This window comes from Apis laboriosa, unplaced genomic scaffold (genome assembly GCF_014066325.1).
Source record: "Apis laboriosa isolate Shangri-la unplaced genomic scaffold, ASM1406632v1 scaffold21_cov150, whole genome shotgun sequence".
Taxonomy (NCBI): Eukaryota; Metazoa; Arthropoda; class Insecta; order Hymenoptera; family Apidae; genus Apis; species Apis laboriosa.
This window is the reverse complement of record NW_025222365.1, coordinates 1495830-1508308: the sequence shown is the minus strand read 5'-3', so window position 1 is coordinate 1508308 and position 12479 is coordinate 1495830. Positions and strand designations below refer to the sequence as shown.

Genomic DNA, 12479 nt, shown 5'->3' with positions numbered 1-12479 from the left:
AGAGATCTCGAATAGGATTTCATCAACCGAAATCCTTGTGGCGGTTAAACTAGCGCGCGAATTTAAGTGGATAACGAATTTAAGTAGATATCGAAAGATATTTCACGAAATATTTTGCGAAAGTTTTTTTTTTGGCTACGACGAATTGTGGAAGATCGAGTCGAGATCGCGAGAGATCGATTTGTTCCGCGCGGAGGAGATCCAAGACCACCCAAGAGATGCGTGGAGTTTTTAAGACGCGCGAAGATCTCAGATGCGTGCAATTTTAAGCGAAACAGAGTGGAAAATGTTGAGCAGGTTGTTTCGTGGCAACTTCTTACGCAACCTTCGTTGAGAATCAGTTGTCGTTTCGAACTGAAATTCGGGAAAAATTTGGAAAGAAAGAAAGAAAAAAAAAAAAAAAAGAAAAAGAAGAAACGGTGAATGGACGATGAAAGGATCGAACGCGTGCCGCTTAGGAAAGAGCCGGTTTTCGCGCGAAGAAACAAACAAACGTGGAAGATCTAGGCAGAGTGGCCGCTGATATTTAATACTTTCACTCGAACTCCTTGACCCGTGCACAATTGCACGTGGACTCGCGTGCAACGAAACGATCGGCGTTAACGTGTTACGAATGCCCGTGATCGCATGCACGAACAGGAAACGCCACACACGACCGCCAATTAAATATCGGCCACTTCCAACTTTGCCGCCATCTTGGCAAACTGATCGAGACCGATATTAACTTTTAACGAGACTTTCACGGATCGGGAGAAATTTCTCTCGTCCAATGGATCGGCGATCCTTCTTGGAAGCGGCGCGAAATTTTAGAATAATTATGCCATCCTTAGGACGATTAAACGCTCGTCGAAGCGTCCTCCGTTCATCTTTATTCATCGTCTTTGAATCGCTTTCCTTTTATTCCTTCCTACGATTCTTTTTTTTTTTTTGGATAATTTTCTTACTCGAACAAGCTTTTGCTTTTCCTGATGATTTTGCTAATTTTTTAAAACCACGCGTCTTCTTTAACGTTTTTTGAAATTCTTTTCTCTCGTCGTCAGCGTTGATGCAATCTTCCACTTTCTCCGATATTTTTTCCTAAACACTTTTCCGCGAAGTTTCTTTTCATAATTATTACATTCCTACTCTTCGCTTAAATTCTCTCGTAAAAGCCAGTCTTCTTCATTCGTATATTTATCGCAAAAATTCCGAGCCCAATCGAACTCGTGATTATAAAAAGAAAATTTTGATCGAAACCAGTCCAGTTCGAACGCTCTCGACCGTACCGATCGAGTAACAATAGTAACTGTCTGTACAAGGGAAGAATGCGTGTCATAAGTTGGTACGCATGCGGAGATGATTGATACGGCGCTCGTTCACATTAGTTTACGCAACCGGCTGTGAAACGAAGAGACGGATCCGGAGAAACGACGATCGTTGCCGACATCGTACTCGCCATCGATCAATATTCCAGCATTCTTTATATTAAGTACACGTTACGGCTCACGAAACACGTGAAAAAAGTATTTCAAGTGGCGTACTGTTAATGTTTTCCGCGCTTTATCGTTCGATCGCAGTGTCCCAAAAACGATTCAATTGTAATGCACCGTTTCGAAGCATTGCGTTATTAAAACGTTTTACCGCTTTTACGGTTTCGCCACGCTTCTTCTTCTTCTTCTTCTTTTTATTTTTCTTCTTAATTACTCTCAAACTCGATTCCTCCCGAGGAGGGAAGGCTATCTTAGTCCAGATACTCGGAATCAAGGTTATCCTTACGAGCATCGTGCAATTTCGCGGCTGTATAATGGTAAAATTACGACTCTACCGTTTCCTTCATATTTTATCACTTCTGTTCGTGTTCGTTTCGCGGAACAACGTTTAGTGTTTTTTCGTTATTGTGTTCCCGTGCTATCTTCATTCGTCCAATAAGATCGCTTTGTCGTTCGTGTATAGAGTAAGAAAGTAATTTTTTTTTTTTTTTTTTTTTTTTTGCGACATTCCTTTAATTATGCGCTATTCGGATCAACGAGACGCGGAAATTTCACGGTTATATTGAATTACCGGCGGGCTCAAAATGTAATCGCGAATAACAGGAAATTACAGGTTAAATGCGGGCCACGTTACAGTTTTCACCAATAGCTCGCTATGCGACAGGAAACGAGCACCAATTCCATGGAAAATATTAGCGATACGCGCCGGTTTCCGTGAATAGGCAAACTTCTTTTTTCTTTCGATCGTTTTTTTTTTTTTTTTTTTATTTCATAGTGGACGAGCCTTCCTCGAGTATTCGATACGAGGTTACCGACATTTCAAAGAACGGGATGTTATTGTCCGGAAAGTGGAGCGTTGGATAACATATTGGGATACGGTCGAATCGCGTGGACGATTCATCGATGAACCGCGAATGTTCGTGCATTTGTTGTGTATTCCGCGACAAAACGATAAGCATGTTTCTCAAAATTTGTATATTTTGGTAGAAAAAAAAAGTTATATATACGATTATTAAATTAAATTTGATTTTACAAATTTTGGAAAGGTCAATATTATGTATTCAATTGAATAAGATTATTGGAAGGAAATTCTTATTATTGGAATATTATTATAAATAACTTAACGTAATAGGCAATTTTTGTGGCCGGAATGAAATGGCAAATGTGAATACGAATTTATACACGCGTTATTAATATTCCTCTATATTATTAGAAAAGAAACGTTTTATATATGCACGTATAATAAAATTTGAACGAATCGATCATTTTATCGCGGTGTGTAGAAAAATGTATAAAATTTTACTTTGCAGTGCGAGTAAAAAAAATATCCAAAAATATTTTACTCGCTGTTTCGTTAAAAAAAAAAAAAGCGAGGATCCAGATCTCCATTCCGGTATTTAATCAAAATTTAAATTTACATAATAAATATATGCGGTATATTCGAATAACACGAGTATTAAACCGAGAGGAGAACTATGTTTTGAATCGCGACGTTTGTTATTATTGTACAGCGACGGCGAATATTTCCATTCGTTTGCGAACCGTGGAAGCGTCGACACGCGTATTCGAGCGATTGTGAAATATTATATTCGGGAATTTTTTTTTCTTTTCAACCAGACATCGACGGAGGAATTCTCATCGAATCGAGAGAATATCCTTGGATCCTCTGCACGCTCGTTCTCTCCGTCGGATTGATCGAAAGACCGGCTCTCCTTCGATTTAACTTCATCGTTCTTTTTCGTTTGCGTTGTGGGAATTGAAAAAAGGCAGACGAAGATGAATCTACACGGTTCGTTTCGCTCGTGCTCTACTAAGTACACGGAATCCTTGGCGTGCCACCGATGGAATCGCACGGTTACGCGAAGAAAGTTGATACTTGAAATCATACTTGTTCCACTGCAAATTGCCGGGGAATCATTCTCTCGCTGATTTCGACGAACAATATCGCCAAGATGATTTTTCTTCACCGAAGCAAAATTTAATGCAAATCAAACATCTCAAGATCGAAGCTCGCTTCAACGAAATATTTCGTCAAGAGCATAATTTCAAGTCAAAAATATACAAAGAATACTTGCCCTTTTCACAGGAGGAGGACTCTAGGCAACTTTATCTCTTACCTTGCCTTCGTTCCTTCTTTTTCTTCATATCGAAAACATTTACGACCCGGTACAGTTTAAGAAAAAGCTCGAGATAAAAAGCCTGTCGACGGGTCGCATTTAGAGGAGAGTATCATTCGCGATTGCGTTTCGTAGACGGGAGAATAGGGTTTGACGGCAATTTGAGTAATTACGTCGACCCAGTTAACGGCGAATTCTCCTAACCCAGTTCCCGTAAAACAGCGGATTACAAAAGTGGCGAACCGTGGGCGTGTCGGAATTTTCTGCGACCCCCATCCAACACCCCCGTCGAGGCTTCCCCCGGCAACCATATAATAAATTACCTCGATAAATCGTCGTCGATATATTCAATTTTGGACGCTCTGCCTTTGAGATTGCTTCGATTAAATTGCAAACTATCGTCCTCCATCTTATCCGGATCCGGTAATAGCGGATTTATGCGTAATCTAAAAAAACGTGTTTTTATCGTTTCTTTCTTTTTTTTTCTCTCTCTCTCTCTCTCTTTAATTCTTCGTGCATGTAAAATGTTTGCGCAAGTTTCATGATGAATCGTGGCGAAGTGAAAAACGAGGAAACGTGGATATCGCGGATCGGATCGGATCGAAACTAAACATAGCGGCGACGATGGCGCGAGCTTATCGCTTATCGTCGATTAAGCATCTCCGCGTCGATATATACGCCGCAATTTTTACGCCGCGATTCTAGCGCGCGACAAGCCCGCGACCGGTTAATTTACCAAAGCAAAATGGATACCGATTCGAGGAGACCGCAGAAACTTTTCTTTTTCTTTTTCTTTTTCTTTTTCTTTTTTTTTTTTCGAACAAGGCGAGAGAAAGCACGAGGTTCCCGTCGAATTCGTACAAAAGGGGAAAGTCCCTCGATTTTTGGCCTTCCGTTTTCTAAACGATCCACCGTGTCGAGCAAGTCGAAATGAAAATCGTCGAGATAATTTGATCGAAATCGGGTTAGAGAAAACCGGATTGGATTGTCTCGCGGGACGCGCGGTCTTCTGCGGCGTCGATCGAACGTTTATATTCCCTCCTACAGAGGGAACGGATGGAATTTTTCCATCCAGTTGTTGGCACACATACGTTGCTTCGACGACGCGTGTTCAATAACGATTCTAATGAACGGCCTCCCGCGTCGAATTGCAATTTAGCGTAGTAAAACGTAGAATCCACTCGCACAATATTCATCAACGTAATCAACGACATCCTTCTTCTTGGGAAGGGAATCGTTTTTCTAGCGAGGAGCTAAGTAGGTTAAACGACTCGACGTTTAAATAAATAAACGAAACTCGACCGAAACGAAATTTCAACTATTCGGATCGCTTTTCTTTTTTTCGCGGAGGAGACAGCGAAAGTTGTTGTCTCTCAAAATCAAAATCGACTGGATGGTAGGGACGCGAGGCTTCTCTCGAACGTGCGCGAAACTTTCTCTCGTCCAGACGACGACGTTTCTCGATCGATGGACTCTCGATTTTTGATCGATTTGCGCGATCTCTTGTCGTTTCGAATCGAGACACGCGTAAAGATTCTCTTATTCTCGTCGCGAGAGGGGAGAATACCTCGGTGAAATAGAGGTGTTTCGCAATGTTTCGAGCGTTTGGATCTCCTCGTGATAATATATCGCGGTGTTAACCGTGTAACGGGACGCGCCATGATGATTATTTAACGTAGCATTCGATAACTCTCGTCGCTTCGTTACTCCGTATATTAATGAAAGCTTTATCACAGCGGTATTCCATATGAATGAAATTTTAGATGGTTTGGACCGATTATGACCGAATTCCAGCCGTTCTAACGTTTCTATTATCCCAACGTTTCACCGTTTATCGTCTTTATTATATGATTATAATTAGTCGCTTCGATCGATTGTAATCGGTTTCTCGATTGTTCCACGTTGAATCTATTGTTGGAACGTATATATACGAATTTGCATAAATTATGGAACGAAGAGGAAAAAAGGAATCGAATTATAAATAACTCGTATATAAAACTCCATCCTCTTTAAGAATCGATCTTGAAACCGTTATTTCCAGTTGTCGAAACTTGGCCTCATAATTAGAATTAATCCTAGGAGAAACGAACCGCGGTTGTTCGCGGATCAGTGAACAGTTAACTTCTCCCATTCATTCGCGCCATTTCACAATCGATTCGTCAATTGGTCGGCCGTTTGCCGCCGCTTTTCCGTCCTCGCCTCTGTAAAAATCGGGCGCAAGGAATGAGGTGATTTACCGTGGAGACGCTCGGCGAAGATGATCGACCTTGATGGTCGATTCGAGAGAGTTCCCTCTCACTCGAGGTAAATCGACGACGAGTCAAGGAAGTAACGAGTCGGTGATTTACTCGTGTAACTCGACGTGTATTCGACGTGTCCTCTCGCCATTCTTGCGTTACCCATCCCATCCTTTCTCCGGATCAGGCGGAAACGTTGATTAAAAAAAAAAAAAAAAAAAAAAAAAGAAAAAAAAAAGGAAAGAAAAAAAACAACACTGACCTTCCCGCCAACGTCATGGATCGATCGATCGATCGATCTTGGCAGAGGATCTCTCGATAAACATCTTGCAAGCATTCTCGGATTTTTTTTTTTTTTTCACTTTTTTTTCTCTCTCTTTTCAATCGTCTTCAATCTCTCGATATATATATATACGCAATAATGAGCGAATATATATACGAAGCGAGATCGATCAAACGTTAAAAACGTTCTTCTGGAAGTTTTCTCTACCACTTTCTCCGAGTTATTTCGATGTCGATTCAAATCGTCGATCCTCGGTGCATTAACCTTTTCTGCCAGTCACCGTGTTTGGTTTCGTCACGGTCTTACGTCATCTTGTACAGACATACACACGTACACAACTTGCGTTTGATTTTACGTTTCCAGTTTCATTTTGTATATACATATTCTACTTGGCAAACCTCTTTGCCGAGGTAAATGTACGTACATTCACGCTCCTTTTCGCGGTACATCTAATTCATTCGTTTTTTTTTTCTCGAACGAGCGAATCGTTCGCTTCGTCGTGAGAAATGGCGATATACGAACGGAGGATATCGCGTCTTCTTTGGCGAATAAATGAAATCACTTGTACCAGGTTGTTTCGCGGACAATAATGGGCAGCAATAATTCGCCTTTTATTGCGATACATAAAAGCAATTATTATTCCTTATTATTCATCCCTCATCCATTCCCTCATTTTTCGCATCCTTGATTTTTTCAAGATTGCGAATACTCTTTGCTCCCTTGCCTTGTATTTATTAATGGAAATTGAAACCGAGAAAACGTTTTACGAAAACGGAAGGGATAAACGAGGAATGCAATCCCTTTTTTTTTATTAATTCGTGATTATCCCGCGCCTCGAAAATCGAAGTAAAAGAAAGAAACGTGGTGGAAAAGAACACATGGAACAAACGTTCTAAAATAATAATAATAATAATAATAATGACAATAAGATAGAACGAAGAGAAATATTTTTTCTCACGTGATCATCGTTCGAGACAAAAGTATTTCAATCAACGTGGCAATTATTTCAAGATTGATGATGAAACGTGCGCGGCGAAGAAAAGTATATAGTAAGACTACAGATTTCTCACTTATCAACTCCATTCTCCTCAGTTATCCATTCTTCTGGCTGAGGTCGCGGTGACCGCTAAAAACCTCTTCCACCCGATGAAACTTTTCCTTGACAGGTTCGAATTTAAACCTTCCTTTTCTTTTTTTTTTTTAACCGCGAGAATCAAAGCGCGAGCCATATTTTGCCGTGACAATTTTTACTTTTTTTTTTTTTTTTTTTTTTTTTAAATCCTCTCCCTTATCAAAACGAATTTTTCTTTTCCTTTTTTCTTTTTTTTTTTTTCGTCGCGATTTTTTTTTTTCGACGCGATAATAGCAATACCTCGACGAGGAGTGCTAATTAAAAAACTGCGAACTTGACTGTTATCGCGATGAAAAGGAAGAGGAGAAGCGGGGGTAGAATTGAAGCGTATTTCGCGCCCGCGCGTTTTGTTTAAAATTAATATTTTCGAACCGAAATGGCGTGCCCCGAGGGAATTTCCCTCCGACCCACCGACCCCCCTTCTCTTATCATGAATTAAATTGCAACCCTCCCCTCTCCTTTTTAACGAGAGAGGCCCCTCCTTCTCCCGATTTCACGACCGAATCGACGAGTCGCGGCTCGCGAAAGTGGCGGAGAACCGCGATCAACAAGTTCATTCACCGCCTACGCGATCGTCGATCCCTGGCTCCCAGAGAAATACGATCGCGATATGGATTGGAGTAATTAAAGTTTAATTAAGCAAGTCGCGCTCACGTTGTGACTAGGACCGTTCTTAACGTCCTTAACGGTAGAATCTAATATTCGGGATCGATGACTAACGCTTCGGCACACTCTAACGCGTCTTTTATTAACGGATCACAGGGAGGCGGAGGAATGCGGTTATTGCTTTCATTCGGAGCAATTTTTCATCGAGGGAGGAGGGAAGGAGGAGGAGGAGGAGGAGTGTATTAGGATCGGTGTACACCGTCCGCATTTTTCACGAAACTTTGAAATTTCACTCGATATTATATCGCTTTTCGACCTTTTAATTTTCCCCGATATTATTCGGCCGAAGTTATGAAGTTATTTATTCGATTATTTTTTCCCCTTTTATACCGGTTTATCGATCGCTGTAATCTTACGGATACAGGCGTGCGTGCCTCGGTTGATTGATTCTCGATCGAGGATACGAGCGAGCGGATACGAGAGTGAAAGAAAATGGCGATAGATAAGTATACCGATTTCTCGAGAGTCGGGTGAGAAGTATTCGAAAAGAATCGGCGTCGACGCAACGACGTTTAACTCGATCTTATCGTTTGCTCTGACCGAGGCGGTCAGTTTCAAAACAGGACAAACAAGATTTCTGGATCACTGTTTTCCATCTCTCGCGGAGGAAAATTCTCGTTACCGTCGAAGGGAGACAACGTGATACGGACGGCGTTCGTATCGTTAATGAATCAAATCCAAAGGAGGGGTGTAGTAAGCCCTGTAATTTTCCAGGTTGACGAGCTTCTCTTCAACTGCCACGAGGATGTTGCGCCAAACATCCTTACGCAGTCGGAGTCGCAGTTGAATTTCCTTCCTTACACTCGATAGTCAAAGGATGTTTACAATTTACTTGCTACGCCTCCGTTTGCATAGCTCGGCGTCGTCGATCTCGCGAGGTGGCAGAGGCGGCTCGATGTCCATGCGCTCAGGTGTGAAACCCTCTCGTTTCGATCGGGAAAGAAAGAAAAAAAGAAAGAAAGAAAGAAAGAAAGAAAGAAAGAAAGAGGACGTTCCCGAGGAAAATGGTGGTCGGGAGCGTGGCCGAGAAATAGCGAAAATAGGAAAGGCGGAGAACAAAGAGAGCCGCCCGTTAACCTCTTTGTTACGTGAACCTTTGCTTAATCTCTGAAAGCGGATTGAACACGTCGCGCGGATCAATAAATTACCGCTCACTTTGAACTATGTTTAAAGGGGATATGTTTAGTGCACACGTACCGGCAACCACGTCGGATCTCGGAAAAGTATCTCGTTTGATTCGCGGTTTCGTTTACTCTAATTTTCCAGCATCGCGATTAATTCCCCTCGCGTACATTTTCCTTTGGAATTTCATTCCATACAGCTGGTATATATATATATATACACACGCTTGTTGGAATTTTTTTGCGCTTCGCGGAAATTTTCTTTGGAATTTTTATCTCATCATCGTGGCGCAATATTTTTCGTTATAAATAACGAAAGATGTATATAACTCGTTAGCGTGGATTCAGCCGCGTCGGTCCCTCCTTGTTTCGTTCTTTCTCTCGAGGAAAGGTTATCCGTTAAAAGAAACGCGAAAAGACACCCGTTAAAAATCACGAACGAAATGACATAATTCAACGTTGAATCCTCTGAAAGATAATCGTGCGTTTTCCCACTTTTCGACACGCTTATCACGATCCACATAATTCCGAGACTTATAGCGAAGCATTATACCACTAACATGGATTTGCACTTCGCCAGTCCCGGGATGTGATTCCAGCAGCATCTCTTGGAACCAAAGTCTGGCGGGCATCCGAGGAACACCGAGAATCCATACGCACATGCCAACGCGATACAACGTCTCGTCTTTTTCCTTTCTTCCTTCCTTCCTTCCTTCCTTTTCTTTTCTCCTCTTTTCCTCCTCTGTCGTATCTTTTTCACTGTCGAGCTAGATTTTTATTTTATTCCGATTATTATCGCGCGGAATAAAAGTTTAACTCTTCAGTTTCTAGAAGTAATTAAAAAACCAGAATTGCGGGGAAACGGAATGTTTTCTCTTTCGAAAAAAGAATCTCCTCCCCTCTCTCTCTCTCTCTCTTTCTCTCTCTCTCTTTCTCTCTTTACGTCTACGTAAAAATGTTATGAATCGCCGCTGTTTCATTCCACTTCTCACCGCCAACGGTTCTTTTCTTTTTGCTTTTCCTCTTTCCCCCGCGCAAAGGACAAAGGATCTCTCGAGAGAGACGGTCGAGAAAACGTTGCACGCTCTCCCTCTCTGCAACGAGAATCGTGCCGGGGGAAAAGAAGCGTTTCTTTTTTTTTTTTTTTTTTTTCCTCCAGTTTCTTCCTTTCCTTTGATATCTCGTAATAATTATTGATTCGATTAGAAATTCGATATTCCAAGGAGGGGGACGAGCGTGTAAAACGTTGCTGGCAGAATCTAAGGAAATTACGTAATTTCCGGCTTCCCTGTCACGAGGCGTCCCCCCCTCCCCTCCTTCTCGTTTCATGGTTTCGCGTAAGGATTTCTACCGTTTCCAAGATGCATCTGACGTTCCCTTATCCAGTTGTTTACGCTGTTACTGACACGTTTAATTTTATCCGCACGGTCACTTTACCTTCCAGCAAACTCCAACGTGTATATATGTATATATATATATATATATATTTTACCTCGACAAACTTGCTCGCGGCCAATTTGGCTGATCGTCCTCGATCCCGTTGCGCATTCGTCCGCAATTATAATTAAAATCGCGATATGCGATATACTCGAGGAACAACGCGCGGCAACAACGTTCCGACTTGTTGCATCCTACGAATTTCCTTTCGTCCGCATCCTCTAAATTTCCTCCGTCGATGAATTCCTCTTCTCCACTCCTTCCCTCCTCCGAACATTCCGTTTGGCTCACCTTCGAGGGCCATCGATCTAACGTCGGATCACCCGTCGGATTCATCCGGCATCCGCGTGATAAAGCTTCACTAAATCAACCCCGTTACCATCACCTACGCGCCCAACAGTTTCTACATCGAACACAGTTCTTCCAGACAGTCGTAAAATTTTTAACGATAATGTCACGACATTACACTTTTTTCGACGACGTCGAGTTTTATCGAGTTAACGAGTTTATTTATATTGCGTGTTTTCATGAGAGAGAGAGAGACAGAGAGAGAGACAGAGAGAGAGAGAGAGAGAGAGAGAATGGAATGGAGAGAAATAAAGAAATAAAAGGAAACGGAGACGAAAGCCGTGTGCGTTACGTTAGCGCGACAACGTTTCCGTGTTTTCGTTACGTTACAAGCAACAACTAGACTCGAGAGCCGGCCTTAAAAAAATATTGCGCTAACTTTTACCTATATACGTTTTCATTTCTCTGTCAGTTTTCTATTCGGAATAACGTTGACCCAGATTTACATTTTTCCACAGACACAGCGTTCCGCCGGCTAAAAAACGTTTGCGTATGTATATATATATATATATATATATATATATGTACGACACAGGCTGGTAGAAAAGTTGCGTTTACTTAATGGATCCCAAGGCGATATATGCGAATGTCTTTTATTGTCACTGCGTACCACGGGAAACTTCGATCGTTGCGGACTGCAAACGAAGCATGTCTTCGTATTAGGTATCGAAGGAGGAGGAGAGGGAAGAGGGGGAGAGGGAAGAGGGGGAGAGGGAAGGAGAGTTAGATGAGCGAAATAACCGCGACATGCCGACATGCTTCTTTTATCGATTCGTAAAATACGTATCGGGATAAGTTATAAGAGATATCGTTCCATTTCCGACGATTTATACACAGCTTTAAGGATAACGCGTTTATTATAACGATGAAATTTCTCATTTTGGCTCACGGCAAGGAGAGAGATGCAAAAGCGTTGCCTAAATTCTCATCATCCTTCGACCTATATCCCCGCTTTTTTGCAATTTCGCGCGAGCGAAGTTTTCGGAGGATGCATCTAACAGGGAGGCTCTGTCGATAGTTTGAAAGCTGATGTATATAACTATTACGGTGTAGCTTTAAAAACAAGTCAAAGAACGTTTAATTAATAAAATAGCAAGGATAATAATAAAATTGGCGATCCAAAAGGAAGGAAAACGAAGATACGAACGAAAGATAATAGGGAAAAAGATTATTAATAAGATACGACAATTGAAAGATAGTTAGAGGAAAACGACTTTGTTTATCGTGCAAGCAAAGAAAAGCGTAAAAAATTAATCGAATAAACGCGAAAGAGATTCGAACGGTATAGAGAGTAAATATCGAAGTACAGAAAAATATATACGAATATATACGAATACCGAGTGACATTTGTATATAGAGAAAAAGAAAGAATAGTAAATAAAGGATAAGAAAGGAAGCGCGGGACAGAGGAGAAAGAAGGAAAGGAAAGGGTAAAAAGGAAGAAGAGAGCATAGGTATATAGTCATAGAGATAGAAACGTGTGGTACGGCGTACGCCCCGCCCTCTTCTCGACTCGACTCGTCGCTCTCCCTCTCCCTTTTCCTCTCGAATCCCTGACGGTAGGGTTCTCCGTTGGTCGTGCACCCTCCGTCGGTGTGTGTCAGCCCTTCTCCCCTTCGCTCCTCTTCGCGCTCGTTTGCGAGCTTACATCATACCATTTTCGATGGAT

At 41.8% G+C, this 12479-nt stretch overlaps 1 protein-coding gene across 2 annotated transcripts in view; it reads right to left on the bottom strand.

Annotated features, from left to right (window-relative positions):
* LOC122712825 (protein Skeletor, isoforms B/C) overlaps nt 1-12185 on the bottom strand; it is a 37284-nt gene extending 25099 nt beyond the window's left edge. Inside the window, exons 1-3 of one of the 2 annotated variants that reach the window (XM_043932756.1) lie at nt 11369-12185; nt 11196-11285; nt 9586-9852 (exon numbers count right to left, since the gene is read on the bottom strand). The gene's annotated coding sequence lies outside the window, so the exon portion shown is untranslated. Of the gene's footprint in view, nt 1-9585; nt 11286-11368 lie in introns of both variants that reach the window. The other variant, XM_043932755.1, reaches the window with a different exon arrangement.
* Between the last annotated feature and the right edge of the window lie 294 nt (nt 12186-12479).